At 42.2% G+C, this 14,983-nt stretch overlaps 1 long non-coding RNA gene across 1 annotated transcript; it reads left to right on the forward strand.

Annotated features, from left to right (window-relative positions):
- The first annotated feature begins 5,222 nt into the window (after nt 1–5,222).
- Nucleotides 5,223–11,816, forward strand: LOC123390790. The gene is made up of 3 exons (XR_006605372.1): nt 5,223–9,017; nt 9,135–9,928; nt 11,189–11,816. It is a non-coding gene; the product is annotated as an uncharacterized LOC123390790 (long non-coding RNA).
- Nucleotides 11,817–14,983: the final 3,167 nt, after the last annotated feature.

Below are 14,983 nucleotides of genomic sequence, written 5' to 3' on the forward strand. Positions count from 1 at the left end.
TACCATCTTTCTACCATTGAGTATGTAGTTTCCTTTCAGTATACAGCAGATATCCTTATCAGATTAAGCAAGTTCCTTTGTATTCCTAGGTTTGCTGAGAGTTTTTATCATGAATGGAAGTGGATTTTATCAAATAAAATTTTCCATGTATTTTGAGATGGTCATTTGTATTTTTCTCTTTTAATCTATGTGGTGAAGCACATTAATTTACCTTCTAATTTTAAAATAATTCATATTCCAGACAAACCCAACATGGTCATCATATATTCTTACCATTTTTGTATTTTGCTAGCTTATGTATCCTTTTTTTTTTTTTTTTTTAATGATTTTTGCATCTGTGTTTAAGAGTGAGATTTACGGAAATGTATGTCCTGATTTGCCTGGGATAACTCCTGTTTATACTTGTCTTACTGGCATCATTATTAATAGTATTGCCTTTCACTCTTAAAAGTGCCCTGTTTTGGATGATAAAGGAAATAATCAGTCTGGTAAGAATGACTCTGATTCCGCCTTTTCATATTGTCTCTTTGGTTTTGGTATCACAACAGTGTTTCCTCATTTTATATTTTCTGTAAGAGATTGGAACTATGTCTTCTTTGAATGTTTGGTAGAATTCACTGCTAAAGCCATTTGGGGTCAGAGATTTCTTATGGCATCTATTATTTTATTCTTTTTTAAGATTTTTATTTATTTATTTGAGAGAGAGAGAGAGAACAAGCAGGGGGAGAGACAATGAGGGGGGGTAGGGAAGCAGACTCCCGGCTGAGTGGGGAGCTCTAAGCAGGGCTTGATCCCAGGACCTTGAGATCATGACCTGAGCCGAAGTCAGACCCTTAACCAACTGAGCCACCTGGGTGCCCTTGAATTTGTTATTTTATAGGTTATAACGGATTGTTCATATTTTCTATTTCTCTGTGTCAACTTTGAGGTTATAATTTTATACTAATTTGTCAACTTTTTCTAAGTTTTCTGGCTTTTTAAAATATGCTCTTATCTTTTTAAGGTTTGCAGCGTCAGTGGTGACGGCCCTGATATTGGTTATTAATTCTTCTCTCTTTATTATTTCACTAGATGTTTGTGAATTGTTTTAGTCCTTACAGAAAACCAGCTTTAAAATTTGTTAATCCTTCTATTATATGCTCATTTTCTATTTCATTACTGTTTGCTCTCTATTATTTTGTTTCATGCATTTTCTTCAGGTTTATTTTGCCATTCTTTGTTGAAGTTCTTGAGATGGATGCTTCAATAATTATTTTTCACTCTTTAATCTTTTCTAATATATGTACATAAGGCCCTAAACCAAAACTTTTTTTCTGTAAAAAAAACAAATAGTAAGTATAGTTGACTTGGCAGATTTCTTTCAGAACAACTCAATTCTGCCATTATAGTTCAAAAGCTGTGACAGACAATAAATAAATACATGGAAGTGACTGTGTTCCAATAAAACTTTATTTACAGTATTGGGTTTTGGGCTGGTTTTGGTTTATGGGCTGGATTTTGTCAACCCCTCCTTTAAACTTTTCTCCATATACTGCTTTAGCAACATCTCACAGATTTTGATAAGATATTTTGTTATTTAGTTCAGGTATTTTATTTATTCTGAATTCTTTGACATGTGGATTATTTTTGAAGTGTATTTCTTAATGTTCAAGTATTTAGGGATTTCTAGTTTTCTTTTTTCTCTTTCTTTTTTTGTGCTACTGATTTCCTTTTAATTGTAGTCAGAGAATATGCTCCCTAACAGTGCTGTGCAATAGAAATATAATGCAAGCCACAAATGTAATTTAAAATTTTCAGGAAATCACATTATAAGAAGTAAAAAGAAGCAATTGGAAATTAATTTTAATAAAGTGTTCTAATTAAAAAATAAAATGTTTTATTTAGCCTTATATATCCAAAATAGTATCCTTTTAACATGTAATCAATATAAAAATTATTATGCCATATTTTAGATTTTTTGTACAAAGTCTTCAAAACACAGTGTGTATTTACATGAATAGCACATCTTAATTAGGCCTGGCCATACATCAGGTGCTCAGCATTTGTCCAGTGGCTACCATAATAGGCAGTGTACCTTTGGATGATGTCATCCTTAGAAATTGGTGAAGACTTACTTTAGGGGGGCGCCTGGGTGGCTCAGTGAGTTAGAGCCTCTGCTTTCAGCTCAGGTCATGATCCCAGGGTTCTAGGATTGAGCCCCCCATTGGGCTCTCTGCTCCGCAGGGAGTCTGCTTCCTCATCCTACTCTGCCTGCCTGTCTGCCTACTTGTGATCTCTGTCAAATAAATAAATAAAATCTTTAAAAAAAAAAAAAAGACTTACTTTAGGATCTAGTATGTGGTCAGTTTTTATAAATGTTCTATGTATATTTGAAAATAATCTGTACTCTAGTTATTGGATACAGCATTTTATACAAAATGCATTTATCAAAATATCTGTCAGGTTTCTTACTGTGTTGTTCAAATCTGTATCCTTACTGAATTTTTTGAATTCTTCATACGCTATTCAGTCACAGAGTATATGTGCAGATTTTCCACCGTCTCTGTGAATCGGTCTGATTATCCTTGCAGGTCTGTCAGTTTCTCTTTACATACTTTGAGATAATGCATATAATACTTAATTCTGTCTTCTTGAACTGAATAGGCCATTTTTCTAAAATGATGAGTGTTAAAAATTATTTTGTCGCCAAAAGGATGTTTGCCTTAAAGTCTATTTTGTCTTACTTGACTTTCTTTTGGTAATTGCTTGCATGGTGTGTCTTTCTCCAGTCTTTTACTTTCAGCTTGTCTCAGGCTTTAGGAGTGTTTCTCATTCTGTTTTTAAATTCAGCCTGACAATCTTTATCTTTTGCCTGGAGTACTGTTTTTAATTTGAATGTGGTAGTACTGTTGTATTTTGGATAAACTTACTATTTTATAGAATGCCTTCTAGTTTTCCTGCCTATTCTATTTCTGTGTTGTTGTTGTTGTTTCAGATTAGTTAATTTTTTGCAACTTTTTGTTTGTTTAATAATTTTTTCCTCTTTTTCTAGTTTGGAAGACTCTAGCTAAACCCGAAAAGGTTTCTGTACTAAGGATTCTGTACTAAGAATCCTTAAGTCCTTCTGGCCAAATCCAAGGTAGGGATAGAACTTTAGCTCCCATTTTCCTAAGGATCCTCACTCTCCCCTTGGCTGATCCTACCCCAAACACACACTCCCACCTGTGAGTGAACCTTCATCGAGTTGGACAACAGGTCTGATCCTAAGTCACTTCCGGTGTCCTGAATCCCTTAAGTGTCTAGGCTTTTGAAAGCTTCCCAAACAGCCTTTTCTCTGTTTCTGATTTAACATCCCTCCCTGGAAGTCCTATATGCTTCATATTCCAGCTGGAGGAATTGGGGAAGCTTTATGAGGCAACGGAATCTGCCAGGAAAGCACAACTGGATTAGTATTTCCCAACATTCTCCTTTTATGTAATTGTCATCTGATCTTATTTCCTTGGCTTCTGGGTAATTAAGGAAAGTTGATAAGGACAGCAATGGCCCAGGGACCACAAGTGACAAGGAAGGTGGTTGAGGTCTGGGTGGTAGTTCTATTCTCTCCCCACTGTCTTCTCTCCTTCCCTGCCCCACCCCCCGCCCCCTAACCCTGGCTCCAGTGTGGGCTGCCTGAAGGGGACTTCCCTGGAGGCCTTGATCTAGTTGAAGCACATGGACATTCAGTTTTAGGGGCATCTGTCCCCAGGGTCTCAGTGCATGTGTTCAGAATCCATAGCCTGTCACAGCCACATCGCTGGTCATTAACCTCCCAGGGCCAGGCTTCCCAGTTACCCTTGAGACAACTTTTTCTAGCCATACAGCCTGTTCCTGTGCCTCTGCCTGCCCCTAAAATAGCCTTCCTTGGGCTTAGTCTTGGAACTCCACTCCTTAGACGAGGGTGGCCACCATCTCACAAGCTTCTTTACCCTCTAGCTCAGTGTTTCCCCTTGGATGCTCCACAGGAACCTGAAGCTTATCTCATTATAAGCTAGATCATTGTCCTATATCTGAGCCTTCTTTTTCCAGTGTTTCCATCTCAGGTGACTGGCCAGTATCCCCATCCACCCAGACCCCCAAGCTAGGCAGGCATCCTCACCTCCCCATGCTCCTCACCTGCACATTGCCCACTCCTGTCACTTCTATGTCCTAGCTTGCCCTTGGTCCTATAGGGGAAATTCTTCCTGCCCCTGCCCCTGCTCCTTTCCTGTGACCTCTCACCTGACATTTGCTAGCTCTGTCCTGAGAGTCCTGTCTTCCAGTCCTGCCCTGCCAACTACTCCCCCACCCAGAGACCAGGTGGTGTCTTTCTAAAATTTAAATCTAGTCATTTCAGCCTCCTGACTCCTCAAACTTGTTCAGAGTTTCTCTATGGTCTGGTGTTCAAAGCCTAGCTCCTCATTCCTGCAGCCTCATCATCAGTCACCCCCCATGCCCCTGCACCCTAGGTTCACCCAGACCCAACAGCTCAACCCTTTCTGTCCCTTCCAGGCCTCTACACAAGTTGTTCTTTCACTCTGGAATGCTGGCGTCCTCCCCTTCCACTCCCACAACCTCCTTCTCTTTCTCTGAAGGCTTCAGCTCAGACATCTTCCTGTGGAAAGCCTCTGTAGCAGTCAGACACCTGCTACGGGCTCACACAGTCCCTGTGCTGCTTCAGTGGACTGAAAACTTTCTCCTTGTCTTTTAATTGTGTTTTAATTGCTGTTCTCCCACCTTTTTCACTATACCATGAGGACTGTGTCTTATATCCTTTTATAATCTCAGCACCTAGCCCAATGCCTAGATGATAGCAGGCCCCTCATAAATGCTTGTTGAATGACTAAATGATTGAATATCGCTTTCATTTCTCTCTCTGTCCTTCCTCCCTCCCTCCCTTCCTTTCTTCTCCTGTGACTCATTCAGTCATGTCCTTTGCTCATTTTTCCATTAAGGTCTCAAGTGTTTTCCTTACAAGAGTCTTCCATACATTAAGGTTAGTAGCATTTGGTCATATTTGTGGAAAGTGTTTTCTCCAGCACATTACTTGTTATTATAATTCATGATGATTTTCTCACAGAGAAGTTTTAAATTTGAATGCTAATGAATCTACTTGACCTATTCCAGGTTACTTTTAGTGGGATAATGAATAGGAGAGGATATGAGGGAACCTTCTGGAGTACTGAAAATGTTCCAGATCCTGATCTGAGCATTCTTTACAAAATATATGCATATATAAAGAGTCATTCAATTGTACACATATTTGTGCATGTTATTGTATATAAGATATACCTATGTAAAAAGTTTTTTAAAATCCCTTTTCATTTGTCTTTTCTTTCACCAATTTTTAAAAAGTTTTCTTGAGATGTGACTGAGGTATAATAAACAGCACATTTTAAAATTGTACAATTTGATAACTTTTAACACATGTACACAAGCATAAGACCATTACCACAATCAAGATAGTGAACTTACGCATCACCGCCCAAAATTTCCTCAGACTCCTCTGCAATCACTTCCTCCCACCCCTTTCCCACTATGCTTTACATTTCCTCGAATTTCATATAAATGGAATTGTACAGTTCATACTCTTTTTTTATCTAGCTTATTTTAGTATAATAATTTTGAGATTCATCAAAATATTTTGGTGCATGTTTCAGTAGTTGATTCTTTTTATTGCTGAGTAGTATTCTATCATGTGGCTAGTCCTCAGTTGGCTTAACCATTTGTCTGTCAATGGAAATGTGGTATGTTTCCATTTTGGGGTTACTACAAGTAAATCTGTTTATTGAGTACAATTCTTTATACGGACATACACTTTGATTTCTTTCGGATAAATTCTTTCACTGATTTTTATTCTTAGAAAATCCTCTTTTATGTAATGAAAGAAAAGTGTTTAAATTTTTCTTCTTTTTTCACACTTAACTTTTAATTAGCTAGAATTAATTTTGTTGTGTAGCATGAGGCGGGACTTTAAGTTATTTTCTCCATAAATTGCCATTTAATGAATAATTGGTCCCCTCCTCATTGGTTTGTAATCCCCCTCCCCTGCTGCTGTTCTAGGAATTGGGACCATTGGGACCATTGCAGGAAATCCCCCTTATTCACAAAGACCCAGGTTCCAACAATATCCTGCAACTATTTCCAAGTACCTCCAGAGCCGTGTCCTGTGGTCACACACAATTCAAGTTGATGCCCACACAACTTACTTGGATGTTAGAATCACTCACACTTAAATACAATTGTCCACTGATAGTTGGCAGGTGATTTTGGCAGTATCTGTCCCATTCATGCAATGATCCAGGCATAAACAGAGTAGATAGCCAGGAGTCACCCACAGTGAGGAGGGCAAAGCCAACCCAGGTGCCATATTTTCAGCCAAAACCTCTTCCCACCCTATTTTATTGAATAAGCCTGGCAAGAAAGCTTAGTTGTAGACGGCAGGAGCCTTCAGTGCCAGGCCAAGGGCTATAACTTATTGATGTCTGCTCTGTATAAAATCCTACCCTGAATACTGACTATACTCAGGTCATTTAAAGGTGATTTATTTTCAGACCCTGCCCTCAAGAAGCTCACCAAAAAGTAAACAAACAACTGTTATTCGTTCATTCATGCACATACTCATTTCTTCATTGAACTAATGTTAATCCCCCACTAATTGCCAAACACTGTTCTAAGGGCTTAGGATACATAAGTGAAAAAACCCTGCAGATTGTGGGATTTTCCAGAACGTGGAGCTGGAGTGATAGCATGCTCTGCCCTGCCCTTAACAAGTGGAGGTCTGTCCAGAGCTGTCTCGTCCGTCCAGAGCCAGGTCTGTGCCTCCCCAGGACAGCAAACTGTTAAGCATGTCTTCAGATGATAAGAGCCCCCATCTTGGGAGAGCCTGGGAGTGGGGACAGGGCACCTAGCCCTGTGTCTCTGAAGCCAAGGCTAGTTTGGCAAGGCTGTCACTAAGACAGTGACTGTGGCTTTAGATCTCAGCAGGAGGCAGGAAGCTGTGGCCAAGGCCTCAGCAACAACATTTGCTCATCTAAAAGGAGAAAGGAAGTGTGTGCCAGGAAATGTGTACAGTACCCCCTCCCCAGCTTGGGCCTGAGTGGCCTCAGTCCAGCAGAGTCCTGGACCTGACCCGAGGCCCATGGTGACAGCAGTGCCCACTCTCTCCCAGATGGTATCTTCTGCCCATGAAGCTGCAGGGGTCAATGTGGTTGCTGGTGCCAGGACCTCTAGGGCCCCCCCGTCCCCACACATGTGGAATCTATGACCAAAGACCTCAGAGTGACTTGAGACCTCCCCACACACACCTCACCCCACAACTTCTCTGCTTGGGGCTTCCCATGACTGCGGCCACAGAGGTTTCTTGGGCTCTTTTTCTCTGACGCTTTTTCCATAGCGCAGCTGGGAACTGATGTGAACTACCCTCGGAAGTCCCGGTTCCTGAAAGCTTCACAGATTGTCCTCCGCACTCTCTCCTCTGCCTCTGTACCCTGCTCTGTCCAGATGCCTGACAGAGAACACTGGCTTCTACTGCCGTGGGACCGAGCATTTCATGTGAGTGAGGCTTGGCCACCTTCTGCTTCTGTGTGGTGGCCACACATATTGCTGGGATTCATGTTCTGTCCAAACACAATGAATGTTCAGTCTTAGGATCCAGCAATGAACAAGAAAGACTGGTCTGCCCTTAAGGAGCTCCCAGGAGAGGAACCAACCATAAAGATGTGAATACAAAGAGGATAATTGCAGATAGTGATAAGTGTTATTAGTAAAATAAAACAAGGAACTATGATCAAGGTTGTGTGGGCGCCATGAGACTGGGTCCTCAAACAAGGCGTCCTTGAAAGAGAGCATGAGTTCAGACATGAGGGACGAGAGACAAGCAACCATAGGAAAAATAGGGGTATAGAAGATCGGGGCCAAGTCCTATCATGGGTTTCAGGGAGTCCTTGAGGAAAAGGAGACCAGTATAGATGGGGAGGGGGCAGTGGAAGGGAATGAGTCCAAAGGGTGGGCAGGGCTAGATCACAGATAGCCTTGGACCTGGATTCTAGTCCTAAGTTGAAGGATTTTATGACAATCTAATGATAGGATCTAAGTTAGGTTTTTCAAAAATTAGTCTGGCTGCTGTGACAGAGTGGACAGCAATGGGTCAAGGTTAGGCATGAATGGGCTCCATTTACATGTTGAAAGTAGAGCCAAGTGAAGCTGAGAGACAGGATATGGGGCATGAGAGTATAAAAGGAGTCAGAGATGAGTTGACAGGTTTTGATTAAGCCACTGAATGGAATGGGCTGCCAACGAGATGGGGAAGATCACAAAAAAGCAGGTTGATGGGGTAGTGGGAATACCCACTTTTTTTGTTCTTTTATGGATCATGATTCTCCAATTGCTAAATAATAGAATGTATGAGTGAAACTGGCCTGAACATCAAGGGAAAGGTATTGACTCTGACAACTGAAAAGTCCAGAATTTAGGCCTGGTTTGATCAGAGCTTCTCCATGGGTCCTCCAATCTTACTTTGTCCTCAATCTGGCTTCCCTTGTTGGAGCAGAATGGCTGTATGGGTTTCAGGCCTATCACCCAGTAGAAAAAGCTTCTACTGCCCAACGATTAAGCAAAAGCCCTGAACTTTTGTTCAGTTTGATGGAACCAATTTAAATCACCAATCACTGTGGCAAATAGGGATGGGGTTATCCTAACTTTCTTCACCAGAGGCTACCCCTGCAGCTGCGGGTGGGAGGATCTGCTTACCAAAACGGGGATGGAATGGATGCCGGGAAGGCAGCCCTCATGTCCACACAGGTGTGGCTCCCTGGTGATGCCATTCGGACATCCAGTGGGAACTATGAGGCGGGAGGCTGGATGGAGGAGTCTGAAGCCCAGGAGAGGGACTGGGTAATGAATGTTGAGTTGTCACTAGTGACTGGTAGTACTCACAACATGAGGCCCAGAAGAGGATGCCTGAGGAGTCAGTGTAAATGGCGATCTGCAGACTCAGCCCCGGGGCCCGGCAATATTTGGAGGTAGGACTGCCCCTGAGGAGAAGCCAGCAAAGGGGGAGGCGAAGGAGCAACGAGGGGGAAGGAAAGCCTAGGGAGCGTGTTGTCATGGAAGTGAAAGAGAAAATTGTTTCCCTTCAGCTACATTGAAAACCGGTGGGTAAGAAAAGCACGATGACAACAAGGAAGTGAATCCTGGATGGGGCAACACACTGCAACTGCCTGCACCTGCCTCTGGTCTACAGCCCCAGCTGGCCCAGGGAAGGACGCAGCACGAAGAAGAGGGAGAGGCCCACTCCTTATGGGATCAGTACAGACGGGAAGTCCTGTGCACTGACCAAGTGACTGGTTGGGGAATGGGCAGCATGGGTTTGGGGCTAGACAGGAGTGGACATGAAAGATAAGAGACAGTAGAGTTCCAACAACTGGCATGGTGAAAAGAACAGCATGAGTGCCAGAAAGTTACGTGTTTGTGTGAGATGTGTGAGGATAAGGGTGATGGAAGAGGAGTCTCAGAAGTGACTGACTGGAAAGAGAGGGCTGGAACAGGGTCCCAGCAGTCCCGATCACCCTTGGAGACTGCCCTGGGGTGAGGGTAGGACCTGGCCTGGGAAAAGCCCAATAATAAGCTGGGACTGAGCCACTGTACGTGTTATGATTATATTTTGAAGGATTAACCTCCTTCTGAGCTGTCTTGTTTTCTAGCTCATGCCACGAGGAGAGAACACCCAACTCCAGCCCAGAGCTCGGTCCACAACAGTGAAAGTAACCACATGAAGGATGGTCAGCATGGAAAGACCATGTCTATAATTCCAGGGGTCAAGATCCATCCGTGACTGACTCTAAGACCTTAGGTCTCTGTGGAAGAGAGACTTGGCTTGGACTTGGCTGCACTGATTGTTGAGTGTGGGATGAGGGGATCTCTAACAACTCAGGTATGGAAAAGGATCTCAGTCACCCACTGACTGGAGGGGGCCCAAGGACAACATTTGATGAATAAAAGTGAACAAGTGATGGAATAATTAGTGATCAAATCTAAAAGCCAATTTCCAAAAAGGGAGTAGAGGTTTAAAAAAAGAAAAAGAAAGTTAGGAAGGATTGAGTCAAGGCAGTGAGCCACCTGTCTGTGTGTTCTGGCTGCTCTGGGGAAGCCTGGGCCTCAACCGTTCATAGTGATGAGAGGGTACTGACTCATGGGAAAGAAGCTGTGATCAGGATCAGTATGATTCTGTAGGAGGATATTAGAGAAAGACTTTTAAGATGTTCCTTGGCCTGGACTTTTCTTTCCTCCCACTGCTCATCCTGTGTTATCTGGATTTTACATGCATTTCTGCTGATGATGCCCTTCCCCACCACCCCTTACCTCCATACCCACCCCAGCCTATCTTCTCCATAGCCGGGGTGATGTGTTTATAACTAGTCTTTGTTTTGTTTTTTTAAAAATGTTTATTTATTTATTTGTCTGGGAGAGAGAGAGCAAGCAGGGGGAGCAGCAGAGGCAGAGGGAGAGGCAGGCTGCCCGCTGAGTAGGGAGCCCAATGTGGGACTAGATCCCAAGACCCTGGAACCATGATCTGTGCCAAAGGTAGACACTTAACAAGCTAAGCCACCTAGGTGCCCCAAATCCCTGTTTTGAAAAGCCACCTACTTCATAGGTCTCCACTTGCATTCTTTGAAAAAAAAAAAAAATGACATTTCAGTTTTGTTGTTTCTTTTTTTTTTTTTTTTTGCTACAAGTGTGATGTATGTTCATTACAAAAAGTTTGGAAAACTCAGACAAGCACCAAGAAAGAGCACAAAAACCACCCTCAGTCCCAAATTCAGAGGCAATCCCTTACTTTTGACACATGGGTCTCTGACTTTCCTGACATCCTTCCAACCACATCTTTCTGTTAATTGGAACCATACCTTATCTTCCAGTTTATAGATTTTAGAAGGGAATGAAAGCTCTATGAGAGTATGAGTTTTATCTACTTTGTTCACTGGTATATGGTAGCCATGCCATAAGTATTTGTCATTAGAATATCATAACTTGTTTTCACTTAATGCAATGTCAACATTTTCTGGCATCATTATGTATTCTCTTATGCCATTATGTTTAATGGCTGCAAAATATTTTGTGCTATGTGTATACACTAATTGTTTTATCCAACCCACCTAGATACTGACATTGTCTTGAACTTTTTATCCTATAGGTAACACCATGATAAACATCTTTGAATATTCATCTATAGCTATTTCTGTACATTATCTCCTGAAGATAAATTCCTAGGGCCAAGGAATTGTATGTATTAGAAGTGAAATTGTGGACTGAATGTGCTTTACTTCAAATTTCTATACATTTTGCCAAATTGCCCTCCCACCCAAAACAGGCTTATCCAAACCCTTGTCCTAAACTCCTTCCAGAGGAATCTATGGCCATGTTTTAAACCTTGATAATTGATTAAAAAAAAAAAAAAAAAAAAGATGTACCTGATTGCTATTGAGTTTTCTTTGATTACTTGTGGGACTAATTTTTATATTTTTAGTAGCCTTTTGTATTTTCTTTTCTTCACTACTTAGTCATCTTCTCGCCCGATTCTTTCCAACGTGTTTTTTCTCATTGATTTATATGAGCCCCTCATATAGTCAATACTTGGGGATTGTGAAATTTTTAAAATTTCATGTAATATTTTGATTTTGTATTTGATCTTTCTAGCAGTTGGTCTGATTTCTGCACTGGTGTCATGGACTTAATGTTTGTGCTGTCCATTACATTACCTATTTCGGCCTTTTAGTTTTTAGTATTACTCTCCTTTCAAAGACGACTCTTGGCCAGTATTGCATAGGTATGTTCTTTTTTTTTTTTTTTTTTTTTTAAGATTTTATTTATGTATTTGACAGAGAGAGATCACAAGTAAGCAGAGAGGCAGGCAGAGAGAGAGGGGAGGAAGCAGGCTCCCCACTGAGTAGAGAGCCGAATGTGGAGCTCTATCCCAGGACCCTGGGATTATGACCTGAGCTGAAGGCAGAAGCTTAACCCACTGGGCCACCCAGGCGCCCCTATAGGTATGTTCTTTAAATTAAATTCAAATCCATTTGTTGAGTTGAAATTGAAGCTGCATTAAACATAGACCGATCTGTGGAGTGAATTGACATTTTTGTAATCTAGTATTTTCATTCAGGAAATAAGTTTCTCTATTCACTGAAGTCTTCTTTTATGTCATTCTACAAAGTTCTATAACATCCTTCACCTATGTCCCATACATATCTTGTCCCACTATTTTAAATAGTCCCACTATTTTCTTACTTATTTATTTATTTTTAAGTTATTTATGTTTTTTTCTTTTTTATTTTATTTTTTTTTAAAGATTTTATTTATTTATTTGACAGAGATCACAAGTAGGCAGAGAGGCAGGCAGAGAGAGAGGAGGAAGCAGGCTCCCTGCTGAGCAGAGAGCCCGATGTGGGACTCGATCCCAGGACTCCGAGATCATGACCCGAGCCGAAGGCAGCGGCTTAACCCACTGAGCCACCCAGGCGCCCCAATGTTTTTTTTCTTTTTTAGAGAGAGAAGGAACACAAGTAGGGGAAGGGGCAGAGGGAGAGAATATCCAAGAGACTCCTGCTGAGCATGGAGCCCAAAGTGGGGCTCGATTCCACAACCCTATGACCCTGAGATCATGACCTGAGCTGAAACGGAGAGTCAGGCAATTAACCAACTGAGCCACCCAGGTGCCCACCCACCACCCAGTTATTTTCTGGGGTTTTTTTTGTTGCTTTTGTGAATGTACTATTTTTTTCTGTATCTTTTCTGTTATATTTTCATAACAAATATTCAGACATCTTATATAAACATTTCTATTTAGTACCACCATTTTTAGTTGCTTCTCTTGGAGTTTCTACCCTCTACACACTCACTTTCTTTCCTCTTTGAATCTTCCATCCACATATGGAGGCAGAACTCAGTTTGAAGGCCCCAAAACAGTAGTACAGATCAGCATGCCTTCCTGTCCTCAGAGTAATATGAATGATCTTCCCCAGTGAGGTCATTTGTGCTTGTGTTGGAAAGACAGTCTACTCTGGATGCATAGATATTTGGGTGCAACAAGAGAAACATGATCCTCCCAGCCAAGGAACCACGGAAACAGGTGTCTTGGGAAAAGCACAAGCCCAGTGGAACAGAGAGCATGTGGAGGGAGTTGGGGTTAATAAAGCAGGAGGTTCAGCAGAGACAGGCCTTGGGCGCTTATGGCTGGCTAGAGCCCCTGAACTATCCCCAAGGAACACAGTGATGGGAATGGTAGGACCCGAGGAAGAGGAGGAGGAGGAGGGGCTGAATGTGTGTGCATGTTGTGGGGCGGGGTCCTGGGAAGGGGTCCAGAGGGCGCAGAGGTACTTGGAAGGAGGACCTGTCTCCCCAGTGCTTTGTCTTCCTTCAGCTGCCCCCTCCCACCTGAAGAAATCCTTCCTGAGCTTTCTTAAGGGCAGAGTTTAGAGGTCCATCCTCCCTGCTACCAAAAGGCTCCAGCTGACTCAAGCACAAATCCTGCGTGGTACATTTTTTCTAATTCTCCACCAGGATGAATCCTATGGGTGTTTATATCTGCTTAATGATTTCTCTGTCATTCTAAAATTCTACAACACCAAACTGTCATTGAGTGTCTCCTGAATGCCAGAAGGCTCAGTACGGGATGAAGGCAGCCCAAGTGCTGACTGGAGGGGGTGACACCCACCTGGCTGGAGGGGGTGGCAGTGTTTCAGTCTGACTCTCCACAGGTGTTGGCAGCTGAATCCCCTACCTCACTCTTTACCCCGAGGTCTGTGGCAATTCACCTTGTGAAACTCATCTCTTCATCACATACTTGGCCCAGCAGCTCCATCTTTGGTATTTCACATCCCATAATTTTTTCCTCGTTTGGGAACTTTCAATCTATAGATTTAGATTTTTTTTTTTTTTTAGATGTAGAATGTTTTTTGAGGGGTACCTGGGTGGCTCAGTCATTAAGCAGCTGGCTTCAACTCAAGTCATGATCCCAGGGTCCTGGAATCCAGCCCTGCATCAGGCTCCCTGCTCAGCAGGAAGCCTGCTTTGTCCTCTCCCACTCCTCCTGCTTGTATTCTTCTCTCATTGTGTCTCTCTGTCATATAAAGAAATAAAGTTTATATATATATATATATATATATATATATATATATATATATATATATATAAATATATATATTTCATTTGTTTTTGAGGGGTGCCTGTGTGGCTCAGTCAGTTAAGTGTCTGCCTTCAACTCAGGTCCTGATCTCAGAGTCTGGGATTGAGCCCTGTGTTGGGCTCCCTGCTCAGCGGGTAGCCTGCTTCTCCCTCTCCCTCTTTCCCTCCCCACCGCCCACAGGGGCACACAGGTACGTGCTCTCTCTCTCAAATAAATAAATAAAATCTTTGAAATAAATAAAAAATGTGTTTTTTAAATTATTTTGGATGGAGTTGGGATTACGTGGCATATGTATGCAGGATGCCCTGGTATTTTGGGTGAATTCCCTGCTGCTGTGTCATCACTGAGAGCTCGTGGTTGGCCTTGATATTTCTACGATGCAAGGGATGTTCTCTTTCCTTCCATCTGGGGTTTGCCCACACATAAACCACATCACAGCTTTGGGGAAGAGAGCAATGCCTATGATTACTGGGGGAGCTGAGGTTAAACTTGCCATCTTTTCCCACTGAAAGATATACTGACTCCCAAATTTTAATGTCCTCTTCCTAAGAAATTAACTCTTTTTCCGCTTCTTTTACATAAAAAAAAATCCCTATTCCTAGTTTTCAGAGGTTTTATTAAGAAGAGATGTGGGGTTCTTGTGGATTCCTCTTTAAGTGACTTTTGCCAATTTCCCTGTCTGTAGGTATAATGGAAAGAACACAATTCGGGGAACTGAACAGCTCTGGATTCAGATCTCAGGCTGCCTTGGGATCTGGGTAAGTTACTTCGGCTCTCTAAGCTTTGATATCTTCAGCTGCAAAA

The sequence above is a fragment of the Mustela putorius genome, unplaced genomic scaffold (genome assembly GCF_011764305.1).
Source record: "Mustela putorius furo isolate JIRA1106 unplaced genomic scaffold, ASM1176430v1.1 tig00000145_pilon_pilon_pilon, whole genome shotgun sequence".
Classification (NCBI taxonomy): Eukaryota; Metazoa; Chordata; class Mammalia; order Carnivora; family Mustelidae; genus Mustela; species Mustela putorius.